The sequence below is a fragment of the Columba livia genome, chromosome 2, assembly GCF_036013475.1.
Source record: "Columba livia isolate bColLiv1 breed racing homer chromosome 2, bColLiv1.pat.W.v2, whole genome shotgun sequence".
In the NCBI taxonomy this organism is placed as follows: domain Eukaryota; kingdom Metazoa; phylum Chordata; class Aves; order Columbiformes; family Columbidae; genus Columba; species Columba livia.
In genome coordinates, this window is record NC_088603.1 from 118875991 (window position 1) to 118899225 (window position 23235).

General features: G+C 40.9%; 1 long non-coding RNA gene across 4 annotated transcripts in view; it reads left to right on the forward strand.

Annotated features, from left to right (window-relative positions):
* The first annotated feature begins 12217 nt into the window (after positions 1-12217).
* Positions 12218-23235, forward strand: part of LOC110359098 (uncharacterized) — an 85599-nt gene continuing 74581 nt past the window's right edge. For all 4 annotated transcript variants that reach the window (XR_010470557.1, XR_010470558.1, XR_010470559.1 and 1 more), the window contains exon 1: positions 12218-12415. This is a non-coding gene — a long non-coding RNA (uncharacterized LOC110359098). The remainder of the gene's footprint in view (positions 12416-23235) is intronic.

Here is a 23235-nt window from a genome sequence, read left to right on the forward strand (position 1 = left end):
TGAGTTGGTTTTTTTTTCGTTGGTACCTGGAGGCCTCACTGCAGTGGCTGGAGGGTTTGGTTGTGTTCCACATCTCACGGTATCACAGGACACTGGGACAGTAGTTGCCTCGGGTAAGCAAGAGAATATCAACACTGGCATCATCAAGGTTCGTCTTCACTCCCACTTTGATCTGCTCTGGTTCATTTTAGCTTCTCACTTATTTTCCTCAGTGCAACAACAGGAGACCATCATAACTCAGTCTGTGCAGAGAAAAAAAAAAGACTGAAGATGGCTTGATCTTGTTTTTTCTAAGTATGAGCAAAAGTAGGTAATACTTCAGAGTTCTTTACTTTGGCAAAGATGGTTTACAAAATTTAAATACTGGATATTTAAAGCTAATTAGATTTGACCTGAGAATATATTGAAAAATAAGAGAAGCAAGAATAAGTAATTATTGGAAAATCACTAAGGTGTATAGTGGACTACCCATAAGGAAGACTTTAGAACAAGATAACTTTCTGAAAGATTTGCACTTTACATCAACAAAAAGTTATAGCCTGTGTGATCAGGAAGCTTGTTCCAAATGGTGGTTTCTGTTGAATTTCTAGAAGATAAAGAAGAATAAGAAGAGACTTGTCACTTCTTTTTAAGTTACCAACACCTCTTGGCTTTTCTGTCAAACAGGCCTTACTAAAATTGGCTTGTATCTTGACAAGAATGATAAATCTTTAAACTCTGCACGTTTTCCCTGTATTTCATTTCTAAATGAAAAGCTATGCTCTCTCCAGGAAAAAGAGAACATTCAATGTTAAAAATAATTAAAATGTGCTAGTTTGCAGTGCTAAGAGGCTTCACTGAGGTTGAAGGGTAGGAGAGGGAAACTTTCTCCCTCCCTTTTCTTTAAATTGCCCAGGTCCTGACCTGAGGTTTGTGGGCAGAAACATAAAACTTCATCCATTCTCCTCTTGCTCTGTCAGCTCAAGAAGCAAAAATAATGTATCTCCCGAAAGACAGCAGTGAAATTAATGTGGGATTTTGCTTGTGAAATTAAGTCTTCCCTTCCAGATGGGGAGGACCTGGCGTCATCCAAGCTGGTGCCACTGCGATGGCTGTGGGACTAGACCTGGCTTCTCCCATCTCTGTGGAATGTGGGCAGAGCCATTGTCAGCCCCAAGAAGTGCCCTAAATTTATTCAGCCCTGTGGAAGCATCCTGTTTGGGTTGGGAGTACTTAGAAACTCAGAAATTATATTGTTGTGAGCATGCCAAAAGGTAGAAGGAATGAAAGCAGTTACAATATTATAATAGAAAACATACAGGAATAACAGAATAGCTTTGCTGGTGGAGAAGAAGCACAATACATGAAAATGCAGGTTCAAACAAGCTAAATAAAGTAACTATCACAGTAGGCCCATGGATTCCAACTAGAAGGAATATTATAATGTTGTGGTTACAATATTGATCACTTGGTTGGGCAGCTAACAGTGAATGTGATATGCTAAGAGAGAGTAAAAAAAATCACAATAATTATGAAAAACTTTTTATAGACGGTGTAAACATCATATGGGCATATAAGACAGAGGTGGGTTTTATTTGGTTGGTTGGTTTTGTTTGTTTTTGAAACCATTAATGACATTTCATAGTAAACAGCCAAAGAACAAACAAGAGAAGAAACAGCTTGTGATTTAGGCCTGAGTTACTGTGCCAAAAGATACCGAGGAAAGAGCCAGTGTAGCAGCAATCACCATGTACTGAAGCCCAGCCTCCTTGTGGGCGTGAAAGAGCTGCGTAAGTGTTAGATAAAACTGAGGAAACCTCTCTAAAAGGAAATTAAACCAGCCAAAATGTTACATTTCTTGAAGTGCCACGAGGCATAAAGGGCGGTTTTATGGTCATTTTGATAGGTAGTATGCACTTTCTCTGAAAATGAGTTTCTAAACAGACTAAAAAAGAATAAAAGAAATAAAAAGATGTAATTGAATATGCAGAAGTCATTCCAAAGTCATTCCAAATAAGGAACATACAAAAGAGAATCAACTTTCACAAAATGCATGTCAAACCATAGTAAGGTACACTATAAAGATTTTAAACAAAATTATGAAAGACATAAAAGTAAATAAATTAACTCTTCTATTTCAAACACATTAGAAGTTGAAACTCTACTGATGAATCTGTGGAACCAGAAATATGATAGCATTGTACTGATATTTCAGTATAGAGGAGCTTACAGATGCTACAACCTACAACTTTTTTTTTTTTCCCCAGGAGATGAGGCAAATAAATATATTCTAGTTGAGGTAAAATAGTTTTAGGCTGAGTGTAATATAACTTGTACAAAATTCTAAGGACAGATGCTTCTTACTCAGGAGTTTCCATGACACAAATATGAGATTGCCAAATTGTGAACCGGAGTGTGTGTCCGAGCTGTTACTGGCAGAGGGAGGGAAAGTTTGTGTTTGTGTTGCCAGTCTGGAGTGTCTGATTTTGTGACAGGCAGGCTGTTAGAAGCTAATTAATGAAGGTTAGTGGAGGAGCCACAGGGATGTGGATGATGAAAGATTGCCATTGCAGTTTTGCAGCCCTGCTTCACTATTGTACCGATTTTTCTGAAGAAGTCAACATAGGGCAGTTGGATGCTGTGTGCTGCCTCTCCCAGATACATGATCCACCACCAACACCGTTCCTCTTAGAAAATTATGGTGTTCAATAAGTGGGAAAGTTCCCGTCTGAGAAGGACATGAAAAGCAAAAATTTAAGTCTGCAGAGTAAGGTGATTTCTTTACTAGGGTCTACTACTACATTAGTGTGGTACACAGGCCTATCAGTGTATTTATGATAAGACAAAGGACAAGGTTGACTTATTCAAACAGGGAAGTCTTTTGCAGGGCAGTAGAAAAAGGTCATAAAGCTTAATGGGTGAAAGATAAAGTGGTGGATGAAATTCTGTGTTAATAAACATGAAATAATCCAGTTAGAGAGGAAAACCAACTGTGATTGTATGTTATTCGATGCAAGACTCCACATTAGCTGTTACTGTTCAGGGACGAGACTTTGAAATTGTTGCAGGTAGGTCTGTGCAAACTTTAGCTCACAGCTAGTCAACAAGAGAAGTTTTAGGAATGAATAAGGAGACAGACAGTTAAACAAAACCATCCCTGACTTTGCTTAAATACAGTATAGATTTTCTGTTTCTAACAGGCCAAGTAACTAGATGTTCGTTTACTTAAGTATTGACTGATTTCATAGGAAGCCAATCCGATTAAAAAAAAGCAGGCTAGAAGGGTGATAAAAGCATCAAAATGTCTAAATGAAACTTTTCCCGTCAAAAATTAAGATTTTAGAAGTCGCTTTCCAAATTGCTTCTCCAAGCCCTTGCCATCTGTGGGACTCACAGATTCTGTGAGTTGGCTATACTTAAAAAGTGTTGTGATCGATGTGTCATACCATGACAACCAAGAAACATCAGGCTATTTGGGAAACAATGTAGTGAGTGGCTCACAATACTTACAGAGCCATTTCAGTATCTCTTAGCATGTAAAGTTGTCTGTGATCCTCGAATTGGCAAACATCCTTAGGTTTTTTGACATGTAATGGTATGGGGTGAAGTTTAATAATGTTTTATTTTAGAGGTTACAAGCTAACTTTAAAAATAATTTTGTAGCAAGTGACACTTCATGTGCAAATCATTAGTATAAAATCAGAGTATTTCAATGTTAATTTTCATTAGGGATGCAAGGGAAAGAGGATGCCAGGTGAAAAGCAGAGGTAATGTCTTCTTGTCAGGGGAACAGAGGTATATAGTCATGTAAATGTCATGAATTTTATTAACAGTTACCTTAGTTTTCTCATTTCCATGCTTTCTGGGATTTGAAGAGAGAGTGTCATGTCTCCCCTCCTTCCTGTGCAATAAATAGTTAACAACATGGGCTTTTTCAGTGTCCTGGGGCAGTCCTTTGAGTTAACAATTAACATAGGAGAGACACCCCATCAGTTATTGTTTCAGCCTCTCTTTCTGCAGACTCACAAAAGTATTCTGGGTCATGGTTGGTGATTTCACACTCAGAAGGATTTCTGTTAGCCAAAAGAACTAGATTATTATTATTTACTTAATGTCAGCATAGATTCTGTAGGCTTTGGCAGAAATGACGAGGACAATTGGACTTCCATGTGTTTGAGATCTGACTGTTACACAAATTTAATCCTTAACAGTATCCATCAGTTAAACTACATAAATATGTGTATCTATATATACATGTAGATATAATGAAATCTGTATCGCTTGTTTGTTACTGTTGGACTGCCAACATTTTTGGAAACACATAATGATGCCTGTTGCCTTAGCAGAAGCTGCAGTAACTCTATTTACTTAGCATTATTTTTTTGGATAGGCTCATTGACTGCTGTAAGTGCCATCAAACTCAGGCTGAAAGTTTCCAAACTGAGACAAGGTCTGCCAAAACTGAAAGAATTCTATTATTGTTGAACTCTAGATGCCTAACATGCAACTTTCAAACAGCAGTGCTTGTTATGGGAAATACTGATCAACTGGGACCCAGAAGCAGGCAACAAAAAGACATTGCTGGCTCCAAATGGCAAATTCCCACTCTGAAAGGGCAAAATGAAAGGAGGTAAGGGATGTTTACCAAGAGTACTTGTTATTTTTCCTTTCTTACACACTTCTAAATATGCAGTATCCTATTTGAAAGAATTTCTCAACTAGGTGAGACTTACATTTCTTGCAACTGATCAAACTAAAGGAAAATAGAGAGAGGAGTGAGATCAGGCTGGCTAGTGTGAATGAGGGTTATTCTAGAGCATACCATCTGACTTTGATTATATTTTGCAATTTACTGTAAATACCCTTATGATAATTTCATATTTTGGGGGGAATTCTTCAAACTTCTACTCAACTAATTTCCATGAGAATTTATATGAATAATGACCTTGCAATTCTTGATGTGGAAGTAATTCTCCTCCTACTCAATGCTACCATGCCAGCTTGTCTAGTACAACCACAGATTTCTGTGTGTACTGAGCTAGGCCAAGCCTTGTGAAATGAAGCTGCATGAGGCTGCTTCGCTTTTCCTTCATCCTAAGAACTGTATACTTCTAGAAAGTGCAAACTTCATTCCTAAACCTGGGAATGACTGACCGAATCACTCACCTTTTTTTTTTTTTCCTTCTTTTTTTTTTCTGATTAACATTTTTGATGTGTTGTTCATTTGGGTTTTTTTGATGTCTGTTGATGTCACTTGGAATAAAAATCTACAGAGAAAAATACCTCCCTACTTGCATCAAAATCATAGAATCATCAAATCATCGAATCATAGAATCATTTTGGTTGGAAAAGACTCTCAAGATCATTGAGTCCTACCTAACAATGTCACTAAACAATGTGCCTAAGAACCTCATCAATTTGTCTTTTAAACACCTCCAGGGATGGTGACTAAACCACTTCCCTGGGCAGCCTGTTCCAATGTTTCATAACCCTTTCTGTGAAAAAAAATTTCCTAATATCCAATCTGAACCTTTTCTGATGCAACTTGAGGCCATTTCCTCTCGTCCTGTCACTTGCTAGAGACCAACCCCCTCCATGCTACAACCTCCTTTCAGGTAGTTGTAGACAGCGATAAGGTCTCCTCTCAGCCTCCTTTTCTCCAGGTTAAACAGCCCCAGTTCCCTCAGCTGCTCCTCATCAGACTTGTGCTCCAGACCCCTCACCAGCTTCATTGCCCTTCTCTGAACTTGCTCCAGCACCTCAATAAATGCTGATTTGCTTCCTTTGCTCACTTCTTTTTGTTTAAGGAATCACCAAGGTGTTGTAAAGGATAACTCATAATGGGGAGCTGGGATACCCCAGCACAGTATGACATGATGACATTGTCCACTCTGAGATATGAACAAGGCAGACTTTGCTGCTGGTACTGTGCTAAGTTGATAGGGAGCCTGAGCAAGGCTCAGAAGAGGGCACATGGTGACCACTACAGTTCTGGTAATGGCAATGGTTGCAGGGTATTTGTACTCCCAGTCTTGCTTTAGGGGCATAAAAACTCACACATAACTAGTCAAGAAACAGACATGTATCAATAAAATAAAGCCAGAGTGTAATTAAAGAACAAAACATGACAAACAGTGCATTTCTAGCAAATTGCAACATGCCTTGGGTGGAGTTCTAAGGCACGAGGCCAAAGGTTGAATGGCTTTAATCACCCAAGACACAGAGAAAACCCCTAATGCCGACAGTGCTAGAGAAAGGAAGAGTGGGATGGTGTGGACAGTCTTCCTGCATGCAGTTTAGAAACCAAGTTTTGATTTTATCCTATTTGGGTACAGAACTGTCTCTACCTCCTACCTGCCTTTTGCTGTGTATGGCCCCAACTGGTTATCCTGCTAAGAATGACAGTGGCAGGTCCAACCTGTTAGTCACTTGTTCAGCACCCAAGTAGATCTAACGTGTGGAGCAGAAGTTTTACCCTGGATTAAGGTGGGTTTTTTTCAGCCTCTGTGCCTGGGCTGGGATTTCCATGCTCAAGAGCACTGAGAGCAGCTGCTGACTCTGGTATGGCAAAAAGGAACTAGGAGAATGAGAGGATCTCTGGGATGCTGTAAGGTGGACTATCTAGGGGTCTGTGCTGAGTCGAAGGCTGGGGAGCCTTCAGGTGACATATGTGGGGTAGCAGACATCCTGTGATCATGGACTTTGCCAGAGAGGCCCAGAGGATGTGCTGGAAGTCAGAGTTACACTGTCCAGTGAGGTGGGACAAATGATGAGTGAGACTATTTCAATACCTTTCAGTGTGGATGATTAAAATGTAATTGTGATACCACCAGCTGTCCTGATGTCTACAATTGTACCTCTGTACAGGGGACTGTGAGATATCAAGGAGCTGTGGGTGGGATGGCCACCCTCTTCCTCTTCGTGCTGACCTTCTCCAAGTGACCTTTCTAAGGATGTGAAGCTTTACCCAAGAAGTATGAGGTGATTCTTGCAGGTGCAGCATTTCTCTTACCCTGTGTTCTTCCTCTCTGTTATCTTCTGGCATTGGGCTGGAGAGATAGAAGACTTCTGCAGACATGTCTTCTGCTGAGAACCACAGCTGGCAGCAGTATGTCACTTCTCAGGGAGGGGCAGAAGCTGAATCCATCGTGCTTGCTGCAGTGGCAGCTCCCAGGAGGGTGCGAGAGTAACAGGCTCTTGGAGAAGAGGCCTTGTGAGGTGGGAGCCTCTGTGTCATGCTGGTCATAAAGTGTTCAAAGCTGGAACATGCTGATTCACAGAAATTGAGACTGTTTGTGGGAAAGGGTTGGCTTTCACAAATATGTTGACTTGAAAACTATTGTGGAAATAAAGTTTTGGAACTGTCAGAATGTTTTGGTAGTTTCTAACCAAATGGCTTTCTCCATCAAAATTACTTTTCATTTTGAAAATTAAATTTAATAGCATATTTAAGAAGTGGTATTGAAAAGATATATTTTGAAATTGTCAAAGCAAAATGTTGGCCTTGGACTCCAGTTTTTTTTTCTTTGCTCTAGATTTTTAGCTTTGAAAATTTTAATAATTTAAACCTTCCTTCTCAACTTTGAAGTGTGGAGAAAAAAATACTGATATCTAGAAAACTGTTTACAGGGAAGCCATTTCTCTTTCAGCTTAACATAATGGACTGTACCCTTTTGACATGGAGTAACCCCATTTAAAACCAACAAGTTTCTAATAAATTCACTTAAAAATAAAACAATTCTATTGCTACATAAGCCACCTTTTACTGCTGCAATTAGTCTCCCACAAGTACAACCAGGCTTTCTGATTTTAGGCTTAAAATTATTATTGATGATTGTAATGCACTGAAAAGAAACCAAATACAGATGGTTAAGTTCGAACAATGCTTTTCTCACACAGTATTTAACCTTCAAGAAAGTCATAAAACAAAGAAGTCCCAATTCAGTAATGTGCAGCATGTCCTGCTGATGTGTTTATTTCTGTTGCCTGGATTTTAATCACTGGGATGTGCTCTCTTCAAATGTGATGCTAAACATTGCCTATTATTCTAATGCATTTCCCAGGAAAGTGCATTCTGACTAGCATGCAAAGTGCAGGAGAAAAAACAAGGGGGATTATTATTATTATTATTATTATTATTATTTTTAAACATGGTCTTAAGATAGACAATGGTTCATTCTTTCAAGCCCTGGATCTTATTTATACTGTTACCAGTTTGGCAAAGGGAAAGGGTCTTCCAAGTGAGTGTGCATTCCAGTTGTACCTACAGCCATGCAGTGCCAGCGGGACATTCTCTAAGTGTGCATTCAGCTCCTTGCAGCTCCCTGTCACACTTTCTGACCCCACCATGCCAGGAAGCTTCACGATGCAGCTCACAGCCTCACCAATGTGCTTAGTCAAGCTTGCAGGGCTGGACTCCCAGTCCCCATCTGCTCTGTGACGACATTAAAGATGCCGCTGTGCTTTTTCCTAAGAGTAGTGGTTTGTTGCAGAGTTCTTGGCTATAATTGTGTCCCACAGAAACCATTGTGCAGCAAGACATGAGTCAGTTGACGACTTCCAGTCCAGCAGTGGTTGCGTTTTGGTGGTGATACAGATTTCTGGAGCAGTGAGCGAGTTACATGATGAGATCTTGTTACTGACGTCTTTAGGTTAGCTGGGCTTACTGGTTCAGCTTGTGTGATAGAAGTGCTTCTCATCAGGGTGATGTTGGCTTGCCACAGTGACATAAACTGCATAGAACAGATATGATTGCTCTTTTCTTTATTTTTAACATTGTTGGCACCTTTATAGTACTAAGTATATGGTTCAGTCTAATACATTAAAATGATGGTGGATGGTGAAGGTGCGTGGAAGGTAAAGCAGAATAGCCGTCGGGGAAAGGTGGCAGCTTTCCATTTTGCCCATATTATTGAAACTAAGACAAAATATTTTTTTTTTGCTAGGACTGGCTAGAATCTCAGCATCAGTATTGACTCAGTCAGGCATAAAAACTTCATTCTGTGACTCTCTCCACTTTTAGTGCCTTTCAAATATTTTTTACTCAGGAAACTTTATGACAGTAATATCTTGCAACGTAAAACATTATTGTCGTGCACTGTCTGCTTGGAACTTCATCAATATGGCAGAACGCCAAAAGCAGCAGGTTGGCAGATTTGCTGCTGAGCTGGTTGGGTGCCTCCATGTCATCAGTCCATGTTACGTGTGTTGCTGAAGCCCAGCACTCACTGCTTAGCATGGAGGTACAGAGAAAGAAAAAAAGCGCTGTCGGCAGACGTCATCAGCTAGTTGTACTCGTCTGTGATTTTGTGATGTTTAAGGCACAGCGGAGCTTTTTTCTCATTAGTAAGAGTCAGTATGCAGAAAACAGATCTCGTGAAGTGCTGGTGTACTGTGTCACCCTGTTCCATCTTCATTTCAGCATCACCCACTCCCACCTTGCCTGAAAAGTTACACACTCTGCAGGATGCCTTGGGAAGACGTATTGTTTTCATTTGCAGAGAGGTTTGCAGCAGAGCACTTTTAAAATGACATTGTAAGAAATTGCTACAGTGCAAGACCTGCTCTGACTTTTATTTATATAAAAAGAGATCAGGGTTAGGATTTCTAGTTGGAAGAAACCCATGATTTTACTAGGACAGGGAGGCTCATTCTTCTCTCTTGGCATGCCATGCTCTCTGCAATCTATTTGAGAGGCAATAAAGGCGGTAATAAAGTGGCAATCAAAACCAATGCTTCAGTAGTCCTGAGCCACAGTTTGTGGGATTTCATTTGGAACTTATTTACCTAACCTCCTCCCACACAGCTATCTGTCTTGGGCACCTACATGAGTCTCCTGTTTGGAAAGCAGGCCGTCAGAATCTTGAATTTAGTTCTTTCTCACAGCAGCTCACAAGGCTTTATTTTTGAGAAGGGGAAGTGCAGAGAGGAAACAGTATATGGGCATTACAGGTATGGAGAACAGAGGTGGTAGTAATGACTGTGGAGCCAGGAGCAATACATTTGCATCAGTGTCACATTATGCCAGGTTAACTGACCCTCCTAAGAAGAAACCCATGCTTCTCTGAGATGTGCTGGGACCAGAGGGCTGTCCTGCCACCAGATCTGAGTGACAACATCTCTGCACCTCTCTCCACATCTCTGCACCACGCTGTGCCGCACTGCACTGAAACAGTGCTCAGGAGGTCAGAGGTGTCAGTGTTTTGGTGCTCTGAAGCACAAAGTGGATATACCTGAGTGACTTAGAATCATAGAATACCTCAGGTTGGAACATACACACAAGGATCATCAAGTCCAACTCCCTGCTCCTTGCATGACTACCTAAAAAGAAACCATATGACTAAAAGCATCATCCAGACATCCTTTGAACTCTGACAGGCTTGGTGCCATGACCACTTCCCTGGACAGTCTGTTACAGTGACTGACCACCCTCACAGTGAAGAACCTTTTCCTAATATCTAATCTGAACTTCCCCTGAACAGCTTCATTCCATTTTCTCGTGCCCAGTTGCTGGCCACCAGAGAGAGGAGATCAGCACCTCCCAATCTGCTGACCCTCTTGAGGAAGCTGTAGACCATGATGAGGTCACCCCTCAGCCTTCTCCAGGCTGAACAAGCCAAGTCACCTCAGTTGTTCCTTATAAATCTCGCCTTGAGACCTTTTACTATCTTTGTCACTCTCCTCTGGACACACTCTAATAGTCTGATGTTCTTCTTATATTGAGGTGCCCAGACCTGCACCCAGTGCTCCAGGTGAGGCCGCACCAGTGCAGAGCAGAGTGGAACAATCACCCCTCTCGCCTGGCTGGCAATGCTGTGCTGGATGCACACAGGACACGGTTGGCCCTCTTGGCTGCCAGGGCACAATGCTGGCTCATGTTCAACTTGCCATCAACCAGAACACCCAGATCTCTGTCCACAGGGCTGCTCCCCAGCCTCTCATTCCCCGGTCTGTATGTAAACTCAGGCTTACCTCACAGCAGCTGAACATACCTCCTGAGGTCCCTTCCAACCTGAATTCCTGTGTGATTCTGTGATCCTACATTTACACGTCCAAAGCTGTTGCTGTAACAACTGGACAGTCCTTTCCTTTACCCTTCGGTTGTGGTTAGTTAGCTACACCAACAGTACGACGGTAGCTGACACTGACAGCAGTGGTTCTTACCTGGTAGCACAGCTGAGGAAATCCTTCAGAATGAAGTTGATGTATTATCTTCTGTTGACAAGCATAAAATAAAAGCAAGATATCTATGAGCTGGTCATAATTTTCTTGAAGTCATTATTTTATATATTTTAGAGAGCTGTCTTTCCCATATATTTTCCCTATATGTTAGTTATGAACCATTCTATGAGCATCACTGGACTTCTACTTTACAATTAAGCACCAGGACTTCCTGACCTATCTGGGGCAAGTTCACAGCATTGCTGGCTTTCATAATCCAGAGTGGATAGGTTAGATGCTTTCTCTTATTCTTCAGGATAACAAGATTGACATATACTTTGCCCAAGTTTTCATGCCAGTGGATATTAACATGGATGTGGTGAAGAAAAGCTGAAGAAAGGACTCAATGATCTTAACATTTAAAGTTATAGGCACAGAAGAGGCTCGTGTTTCAGTTTCTTCTGTTTTACAGTACTGCTCTGGAAGTCCTTTTCCTCTCTGGTCTCTGTATTTCTGCATGTACCTTGTGTTGAGCAGGAACATGTTTAAAGAGTAAAGCTGAACAGCTAGTGATAGAAATATTATATAGTTTTTATATGCATAGGTACTCTTCTGTCTCTGGAGACCAATAGATTTAAGGTCCTTGACTAATTGTTATATACACAACTGGGACACAGTTGATTGTGAATTTATGCAGAACATTTCCTTCAGTTTTCACTCTTCCAGAATAAGGGTGGATTCTGTCTTCTTTGCTCAAGCAAAGTTCTGCTGTGCAGCTGAGTCAAGGTAATGGGTTGTTGCCTGAATGAAGACTACAGCATTTAGAAATATAAATCTAAGCAGATTTTCTACTCTTTATTAACTTCCTTCCTTGCTGTGGGATTTAAGCATGTCCCGATCTTTAATATATTTCTGTTTGTAACATACTTTGGGATGGAGGAAAATGTTGTCACCCCAGATCTGCTGGTAGGGAATTGACATGCTAAGAGGTGAAAAACTTTAAAACCTTCAGATTTCCAGAGGTACAAATGGAACTTTACTCAGGTGCCTCACTTTAATAGCTGTTTGCTGGGCATTTTTGAAACTGCCCCTAGAGGTGTCTCTCTGAAAATCAGCAATGTGGCAGAACAGGAACTTGAACCCAGCCTGGTGTCCGGGGTGCTCAGCTAGTGCTGCGAATGCTGATTTATCCTTCCTGTCCTAACGCTGCGCTTAGTCCTGTCACTGCTGCCTTTGATTTGGAAGGGCTAGTCTGAATAGAAGGACTGTACTCGGGGTGAGTAATGGTGGTGAAATTAGTCTGTCTTTTTAGTAGCTGATTTTTAAGCCTAAAAAATTTGGCATCTTCACAAATTGTGAATCAGTGCATCCAGCTACAGATGTTATCCTCTGCAAATTGAGGAGCCCGTACTCAGCTGCACTGCTGTTGAGCTACAGAAATGTTATCTGAACGTGATTCCTATTTCTGTAGCATCCAGAAGATATTTGCTTTTTCTTTGTAGAAGGAAAAGATCAGGGAAGGTAAAAAGCAAAGTAGAGTAACACAAAAGAACGGGAAAAAAATGTGTTCAAAAGATCTCTGTCTCTCCCTGACTTCCTGCTCCCTCCCTCTGCCCCCCGCCTCCTCTTCCTTCTGTCTCTAAGGGTTAAATATGCAGAGGGAAAAAATCGCTAGACTTTATGTCTGTGCTTGGTGGGAACTATTAAATTACGGCTGGATGTTTTTAATTATGCCACACATAAATGCCTGAACACAACAGCGTTTTAATCCAAATGTGAGCCTCATTTATGTGTGTTCTGTGTTTGCTCTGAAATGCACTGGCTGGCACTTGTTTGTGGTGGCCCCTTTGTGGCATTGTAACAGTGTGGGGTTTTCCCCCCCCCCCCTTTTTCTTTTTCCCCCAAGTGCGAGGATGGGAGCTAGTGCTGGCGAGGGGGAAAGGAAATGGGTAATAAAACAGAGAGCTAAGCGGCTCACTGGAGCCAGCGATGCTGGGATCTGGTTAATTGCTCCAAAATGAAAAAGATTCGGGGGTTTTCATGAAATCCCATAGGTGCATTTGCCAAGCCTCAAATATTAGATTGAATTACAGTTTCTAATTCCTCCCCCCCTTTACCCACAGCCATGTGTCTTATTTCTTCCTAAGGCTTGTCCGCTTTTCAGAGCCATGAATATAAGAGGAGAGCTGAGTAAGGACTGACTGCCTGCTTGTTTTACACCTTCCCCACCTACGTCTTTTCCTAATCCTACCTTTTATTAAAAAAGAAGAAATCAGTCTCTCTCTCCTCTAGTGTATCCTGATCTGTTTGTGGATTTGAGGTTGAAATATTGCTTATATATTCTGTCTCGCAAAGGGCTGCGGGGAGGGCGTACCGAGGAAGACTGTCTCTGTCCCTTGTTCTCTACACCCACGCACTAGCTAAGCATAACATAATCCTTTTTCTGCATAGCCACCAAGAGTTGTTTTTTTAAAGGGGCTTTGACCTGTCCCTCTCATTTTCAGGAATAATTTCACATTGGCAGTTAGTTGTGCCAGCATTTTTACTATCCCGCAAAGGGATTTCAGCACCTGATTTGTGGGTGTAAGGGGACTTCATGGGGAAATTACGTCAGTGGTGTGGCTCAGAGGAGTAGCTGTCTCCGAGATCAAATCCTTAAATGGTAGGATTGGCACCCACAAAACCGAAGCTGGAGCTGAGACTCTCCTGTGTGTAAATTATATCTGCAAATCAAGATGCAAGCCCCTTGTCTGACAACTATTGTGTTTTGTTGCTCAGTGAACAATGTCTATTTTCTCAGTCTGGACATTTCAAGATTACAAAAAGTGCACCTTGGTTATTAGGCTGGTATCTGATCCAAGTGTTGTTTCTTTTCTTGTGAGGAACTGGAAGTCTTTTCTCTTTCTTCCAGCCCAGAGCTGGGAAGGCCCTCTGAGTCATCCAGGTCTGTCCCAGCCTTCCAACAGACCTTTCTGCTGGAAATTTCTCTGGCATGGCTTCCTGAGCTGATTGCTCTGGTGCTCTCAGAATCCCCTCCAAGGCAGACAATTCTGATGCACTTCTTTTTTTAGTCCTTTACTTTTGTTTCAGCCTTCTTTTTGTGTTCTGGGTAAAGATGTTCCTGAATGCCAGCCTCAATTGGCTGGCTCAGTCCCTCTGTCCTCCTGGAAGCTGTTGTTTCCTACATTCCTGTGTTATTTCTCACCTGCCTCATACCTTTTATTGGTGGCAGCTCCCCTTGAAATGAGTGTGTGAAATGTTCCTTCAAAATTTGCATGCACATTAGCAATTAAATGTAAGTTTCCCCTTTCAGTCTGCTGTGATTATTTTAAATAATTAAAAATTAAAAGCCCCATTTCCCACTCGAAGGCAAGAAGGACTTGAGCGACCATTGGGCTGGCAATGTCTCCCAGGTCCTCACACAGCCTCTGCCATTAGGCGCTATCCTGGGCTGCCTGTCTTAAGAGAGCAGAGCAGCTAAGGGCATGCTCTAGTAAAGCATGCTTTGATACTTCTGCTGTTTCCTTGTACGTGATCTCATGATGCATTGCTGTGGGGAGATCTAACTGTTCTGCCAACTTGTTTTCAAGAACTGTTTTCAAAGAGAATGGTTTTAAATTGCTCACTTGGGGGGTCATTTATTGTCTATTTTTTTAGTACTGGGTCCTCTGGCATTTGAGGGTGAAATCTCTATTGTTCACCCCACCTCCAAAATGATCAGAAATCACGGATTTTTATTTAGCCACCCACTGTCTTTTGACCTGAATACTTCAATTTTTGTTTCCCACCCAGTCCCTTCCTAATGTTAGCCACGGTCTTCCCATCTCGCTCTCACCCTGTAGGGTAAGGAAATGTGGTTTCATCCATGAATGACATTAATGCCATTGTGTGAATCATTAGTGGATCCAGCATCACAAGCCCTAGGGGATCAAATATTTGCAAACCACTAGAGAGAGATTCTAATATCAAATACGTGGCAAGAATCATCCTAGCTCGAAGAAAACAAAACAACCCTATTTAATACCCAGAGAAGGTCATGGTGCTTGGAGAGAGCAGGAGAGCTTGTGAAATGGCCTCGAGGGGCCCAGTGGCAACCACCCTGCTGCTCCCTTCTGTCTGCAGCCCCTCACCCCTCCCCTCCTCCCTGAACGGTTCCCTCTCCAACCCACTCACCAGTTCCTTCCCACTTGGGGCATGGAATGGCATTATTTGAAGCCCTGGCAAGGCTGTTGCCTTGTTCTTTCTCAAAACAAACAAACAAGAAGTCAAGATGAAGCATGAATAACCCTAAGAAAAAAAAAAAAAAGACAGAAACTGAGCTTTTGTGGTGGGGTGGGAGAGGAAGAGCTGAACACCTGCTGCTCTGCTGCCATCCCTATTGCCCCGGAGGCTGCTGTGATTTCTGTCTTGGCTGGCTTGGGTGTGAGTGTTTCTGCTTTGCCTTAGCCCTGGGTAGAAGCGAGCACAGGGTTGTCTTGGAGCTAAAGGAACAGCATAAGATATAATCTTGTCATTGCTTGCTGGCACCTCCAATGATCTGAGCACTTAAGTAGGTGGTTTTGTTTGTTTGTTTGTTTGTTTGTGGGTTTTTTGTTTGTTTGTTTTTGTTTTCTTTTTTGTCTTATGGCAGGTGCTCACATTTGAAAATTTTGGCCAAACATCTGCTGGGATGTAAACACACCAGGCGTATTTGGCTGTTGGCTCCTGTGGTATGCATTACCTGTGTGAGAACAGGAATATGGTGCAAAACGAGAAAGCAGATGGGAGTGCTCTGTTGTGCCTAAAACGACACAGATTTCCCGTAATGACCTCATCCCACTAACCTTGAAAAGAAAATTCAAAGGCATTGCAAACCCTTTTTCTGTGGAAAGAAATATTCACAAATATCAGGCATCAATACTTGACATTCACTGCAAAAATTAGGTGGTTAATAAATATGGACAGTCTATCCAAGCGAGTAACTGTCATAGGTAGATCCTGCTTGAGTGCAAGTGGCAAACCTAGAGATGTGTAAAACATCTTAAAATACTTGCTGAAATATTTCTGGAAAATTAGATCTCTTTTTCAAGAACCTGTATTTCACTTCTCTTGTGCATTATGAATTAAAGTATTGGAATATGGGAATCTTCAGTCCTAGAGTGTGGTGGTGGGAGCAGAACTGAAGGGTACATTAATTTTATCAAGTATACAGAGCAAGTTTGGTTGGTGTTAATTGTATTCGGGTTTGAAACTCTTTACAAAGTAAACCTGGTTGTTTGTATTGGAGTTCTCACCCTCTGTCTCCAGAGCTAACAGAGGTGACGAAGCAGTAGGGATTGGAAAGTTGAAGTCAGTATTCTGAGAAATATCAGGTAACACTCTGAATTTTCAAACTCTTCGATGCTGACATCTGTAAACAGAGATTCTGCAAGTTTACTTTTTGAAACTCATTGCTGTAGGGAACTTGTTAGTTCTCTGTTAACTAGGAAGGTTTTGCCAGCAATGATGTCAGACTCAAAATTAAAAGTATGTGTGCAACAGATAAGATAAAAGGTGCCTTTTTTCTTCTTTGAACATTGAGAGCTTTCTGGTTGTAGTTTCTTGAACTTGTTGAAGTTAATACATGATAACACAAACTATTTTGGGACAGGAAAAATAATCCTTCAGGCACAACAACAAAAACGTCAACAAAATAAAGCACCTCCTCCCCAGACCCTAGGTATATGGAAGATTGATTTTCTGTGTGCATGATAATATATCTGAAGTTATTATAATAAGCAAAAACTTACTGAAAAAATAAATTGTTAAAAATAATATTTAATCCATGCACATGGCTACTACAAAGTCTTTTTGAATAATGGATCTTTTTCTGCACATCAGTGTTATTACAAAACTGGAAAAACATAAAAGGAGCCTTTTGCTTGCTGTATGAGCCTTGGGAAGTTAAGTACTGAGATGAGACCAGGTTACGTTTTCCCAAACTGTGAAACTTAGATAAAAATGGGGCTGAATATGGATGTATAAGGTAATAGATAGGTACAAGCCCTCACTGGTGAAATTTCTGATCAGGATCAGCAGTGTTCCATTATTTATCAAGAATTTGGAAGGTCTATGATGTTTTAAAAATTTAACTAGATACTGCCCCTACCTGGATACCTCTTCTAAATAATGCATCTTTTGCTATTTCTACAGTAAATTATACGAACTATAGTAGAAGTAGTGAAAATATATACTGTAGCCAAGATACTTTAAAGTGATAATTTCTGTTAACAAGGTCGGACATAAACAGACCTCAAAATCTATGAGCATTCCTTATCAAGCAGAAGGATAACTGAATATTTTAATGGTTTCTAAAAAATTGTTTAAATCAGTGGACTTAAAACAATTCCCGCCAAAGTCAGAGGGAATTTTACCAGTGGAAACAGAATTAAGCCCCTCAGAGATCATTTTTTCAGCACCTTTGCAACTTTTCATCTGGCACCACTGGAGCCAATGGAAAGGTTTTCATTGACTTTGGTGCATAAAGGGATGTTAGCTGTGTAACCCAAGATATCTCATGTGCGCCAAAGAATAAACAAAATTTAGAATGAGACCAGCTTTGCTGTAATGGTGATGATATAATACTCAAGAGCAAACAACTAATAACCTCTTCTTAAAACAAGAATCCATCATGTACGCTCTAAGACCAAAGGGAAAATTTACCTCTGGCCTCTGGGATTCCCTGCTGGGCAATGAAAAGAGAAGCTATATCATGCAGAAAACTTTGAGGAAAGAGGAAAATTCCTCAGGAGTAATAAGCCTCTTTCCTCCCTCCCTTCCTCCTCTCCTGGTGTAGCTATCTTTACTGCTTGTGCGCAATTCCATTGAGAACAAAACAGTTGATGATAGAACAAACTGAGAAAGTGCTAGTTCAGGCAGCATGTTCTTTCCTTTCATGGATTAATGGCAACTGAAAATGAAAGGATTATTTAGGGCCACTTGGGCAATATTAAGTATTGCCTATTGTGTGAGTCCAGGATCACATGTAGCCTGGAAACCAAAGGCAGCAAACCACATGAGGTTAGTGTAGGTGGACACCTAGGTTATGAAATAAGGAGTTCTTGGGTTTGCTTGTCAGTAGTTTGAGAATTGCCTGTTTTGAAGATGGAAATAAAATAAATGGTGGTTTGCAGTCAGCCTTTCTGAAACCCCACAGGAATAGCCATGTTAGCCAGTTCTCCAGAAAACAGCGTCTTAGTGACCGTTCTCAGGGACCATTTTTTTCTTGGTCTTCTGCTGAAGACACAAGAAGTCAAAGTTAAATCAAGTTCACTTTTCATTCTGTGTACTGATATGGGGCCAAACTGTGAACTGTAAGTTCTGTGAAAGTTGTAGCCTGTGTTTGTTAACCCATTTTGGAACAACAGGAAAACTTTCTTCACCAAATCCATTCTGCTATGCTTTCCTGCATGTTCATTGAAGGCTGTGGATCAAATACAAACAGTTTTCAAGTTTTTTGTGGGAAATACATTTCACAGTCTGACAGAACCTGGGGGAAATAAAAACTTAACTGAGCATACCCTGGGCTGTATCCCTGTCTATGCTGGGACAGGAACTACTTTGTGATTATCTCACTTTGGCTCTTGCCTCTCTCTGTATCAGCTAAAGGTTCTAACTGCTCTGTATCTCCAGTACTGGACTGGTACAGGTGTGTTAGTGTCACTTCATCTTTGCTGTGAGAAAACTAAATTGGAGAAATAAGCTTTACATTAACTTGCTGAAATAAGATACATGCTTATACTGTTACCACATGGATGTGAATTGCATAGATGGAGGTTTGTTGTCAGACCTCTCAGTGTTCTTAGATTTATTATCTGACAATTTGATTATGCCCATGGAGCTTTGCTTTTATGGGCAGTCATGGCTGTAAGAAGGGGCAGGGGTATGAAAATGCATATCTCTAACGTAAAACCATGTAGAGATCCCTGAACCACTATCAGATGAGTTAGCTCAGGATCTGAAAGCTTTAGTATAGCTCTACATCTGAGATAATTAGACCTTCTGGGGGGTGGGCAAAGAACTCAGGACTAGTTTGCTTTGCTACCACACAGTGCTAACGTGATTACTGCTTGTAGGGTCTGAGCTAGTGATGGTGCACGATGCTGTGTCAGAATGAAGCCATCAGATATTCACTTGGAACTAGATCTGGAAATCTCTTTGCATTAAATGGTGTGTTGTATGAATTGACTTTCCAATTTTAACACGCATGGGTTTGAGGAGGCCACTGGTCTTGTAGTACCCTGTGGAGGAAGAAGCTTCACTGATACTGCCTGGAAAATCACTGAATGAAATTAAACACAGAAATAAGCAGCAGAAAACCACTGCACTTTGTTTGTACATGAGAGAGTGCATTGGTAGATGGCTTGCATCCCAAATTGTGATAACCAATTCTGCAGTCCATGCACTCCTGTACTTCAGGAACTTGGTTTCCAGTGATTATATGTAAGACCTTTCATTAGGGGTGGATGTTACACAATGCTGGTGTCATATGGGACTTGTAATTCTCTTGTTGCACAGACTAGATGTTCTTCACTTGTGTAGAAGATAAGGACCAAATCACATTTCATTCCCAAATGTACTCATTGCATTATACTGCACATTCTCCAGTTACAACTCGGGGTTCTTCAGAGTTTAGAACTGAGCTTGCAAAAGGTGCACATAAATGATTTAAACATACGAGGAGCAGGAAGAATGTACCTCTGCACAGAATACTTTATCTGTGTCTTCCCACCCACTTCTCTGTCTCTGGTAAACTCTTACTGCTGCTGCTTCTTTCTTCCTTTTTTTTTTTTTTTTGTTACAGTTTTGGATGTCTCACTGCATTGATATTTCCTATTCTGGATATTTCGAGTCCTCCTAAGAACAGAAGAAATGGATGCAATGAGAATTTCTGTGATTTTCACACACAGATGTTGATGGAGGGTTCCTGATGTTTAGATGTTAGTTAATAAAAAAGCCTCTGAACCCCAGGGTAAGGCTTTTCAAATGGGCCCAGGCTCACTTTCCCCTTTTATCTGACCTTGATTCTTTCAGGCTCCAAGACATACTTTCCTATGTGTTAAGGAGTGATTAGTTTCCTTCCCAGTCTGGATCTACACCAGTCTCCTGAATTATTTTGTCTAAGGTCCTTCTAAAGAGAAGTGGGAATTTTTGTTTCACTTCTCTCACTCAGAAGTGTTGTTCTTGTTGTCTTTGCTTTGAGTAGTGGGGAAGAGAAAACCCTTCACAACAGTTAGAAGACAGACAATTTGGGAATATAAATATGTAAATGCAGTGACGCGCAGGGGGGTCATTTTTCTATCACATGAGCTTAAATCAGTACTGGGATCCTCAGTTAGCATAGTAGTGTGTGAGGCATTACTTAGCGGGAAATCTACTTGCCTCCATGCCCATCCTTTCTCACAGGGGTTTGGCTCAGTTATGTCCCAAATTCATGTTGGACTGCTCCTCTCATTCCAGAGTATTCATCGGAAGGAAACCCAGATGAAGCAGTGGCATGCTTCAGCAGGTCCCACCAGCAGCAGGAGCCACAGAATGGAGACAAGTGCCATCACAGCCTTACCCTAAGGTTTGGACACAGGGAATCCCAGACCCAAGGCTTGTGGCATCTTTACCAACAGGCGTGTTAGAGAAGGGGTAGACATTCAACTGACTATGCTAAACATTACACAGCTAGCGCTAACTATAATATACTCTGAAAACTCTAATAACAAATTTTGGCTGGATTTATGAGCTGTAGGACAGGAGCCAAGTTAGCTCTTACTCAGTGTTGATGTGTTTGGAGCGATCTCATCTTTATGTCTGGAACTTTGTTTTTCTGACTTGGTTTCTTTGTATCTTCAATAGTTTTTATCAAACTGTAACAATGAAATTCTTTCTCTAACTTGGCTTAGCGTCAGAAAAGGGGCTTTTGATCATACACATTTTGTTTAATGGACTTTTCTTCTAACTTTTTTTTGCAATTAACGAAGATTTTCTATTCTCTAAAATTTGCAATTACCTTTTTCCTGCCTACTCAGGAAGTGCTTGGCTTCCATTTTTTTAGAGTAAATATAACTTTTCCATTAATTTGGTAGCTGTGATAGCACTTGCTGTCACTGACACACGTGAGCACCCACCCGCCCACCCACCTGCCCACAGACAATGGAGTCTTTAAGGGGGGCCATAATGTGTCCATAGAGGTAAACCTGATAGCCACATGTACAACAGGGGCCACCTAACCTCTGGTTTAAGTCACAACTCTCATTTTTTTGTAACTTTGCCCAACCCCCTTGTAGAAAATTCCTGTCTGTGTCAAGTTGACTTTTACACATGGAAGGTTTCAGTGAAGTTGGTTTAACCCTTATCAAGAAGGGGGCAAAGGGTAATAATAAGTAATTTTGGCCTGTGACAGTATTGTTTTCTCTTTCTCTGTTTCTTTCTCTGTCTCTGTTTTTCTGTCTCTCTCCCTATTTATTTTCCTGAGAGATCTTACATTTTTCTGTCCTGTAAAAGTCTACACAAATCTAACTGACTTATGAGCAAATTATCTTTATACCTGCTCCTTGGATCACATCTGATGTCTGCTGCTAAATATCCTGAGTGTTCTTTGTACAGATCACACAGCTGGTTATGGTTCAGCTAAAGTTTACAAAGTTAGCTAGGGATGATCTCCTATATTAAAGGCACTCATCGACAGTTCTGTTAGAACTGTGATACATCTTTGAATCTACCACAGACATTCTATCTGATAAATGTCAAAGTGACCCTATGGAATACAGGGAAGATTACATATAATTTCTACAAATTTAAACCTCACTAAAATCTTGTTTCTAGGATATGTGTGAATATTACTCCCACACTTAATGATGGTGGTTTTTTTTTTGTAATTTTAGTTATTAGTAACTTTTTCACTAAAAACAATTGCTATGCCCTGTGATAAGAATATACACCCTCCCCCATATTTTTAACAGGCATTTTGCTGTGTCTTGGCTGTGATAAATTTAATGAGAATAGTTTCAGAATACATGAGATTTTTTTACTTTCAATTATGAGTCAAAGTCTAATTAAGGTTGTTTAGATGCTCTGAAGATGTGTATCCTCACCAAAATGGTACCTTTTTGTGTCATATTATTCATTATATATTATAGGTAATGACAATCATAAGTAATTTGATTCAGGGTGAATGCTCATTTCTGGGTTTTGTTTACTGGAGCATATTTTATGCCAGTCTATGATACCTGCTTTCTATTGTAACATCTTCTAACTGCAAGTGCTTTTTTTTTTTTTTTATTTTTTTGTGAATATGTGTGTCTATAGCTGCCTCTGTAGAGAATACATGTATATCCAACAAAAACCAAATGAAACCAAAGCATGTGATGTAAATATGTATGTACATATTGCATGTATATGATACGTATGTGATTTATTATAGTCTCTAGCTGTATGTATCGCACCTGAGCAAGGAAGTGAAAGATCCTTGTAACACCAGGGCCTGATTCACCATTGCTCTGTGATTGCTTTGCAGTGCTTTAGTTGTGCAAAATGATTGTAAACCTGGCTTTACTGGGCAGTTAAAGTGGGTTTACAGCTGTCTTGTGTCAGGAAGCTGAGTGAAGCAGGTGATGAATCCAGCACAGGACTCCTACTATTAATATTTTGATGCAGTGGAAGCCGCTCACTGGGCAGCCTTTCCACACAGCTGTCCCACCAAGAGCAGAGTGGGGTTGATGGAGCAATTTCTGTTTCCACAGCACAATACAATGAGATCATTTGAGACTTTCAGTGAACCTCAGAATGTCAAAATATGATTGTAGGAGCAGTCCTGCTTGCTTACAAGTCTAATCCTACTGCTGGGGCGGCTGCATTGCCATGATACCTGCCAAATATCTGCATTGTATCTGCAGTAAAGAATGGGGCTGTGGTCTCCTCAAAAGGGAGAGAGAACAAAGCAAGTCGTAATACCCCTGCCTACATATTGCTTTTCAGCATCTCTTTCTGAAGAGCAGTTTTTTTTCCTTCCGAAGGGTAGTGCTGGAGGGCAATTGGTGCTTTTGCGCCTGATAACTCTTCCTTTGTCCTGCTCAGCTGTTCCTCCAT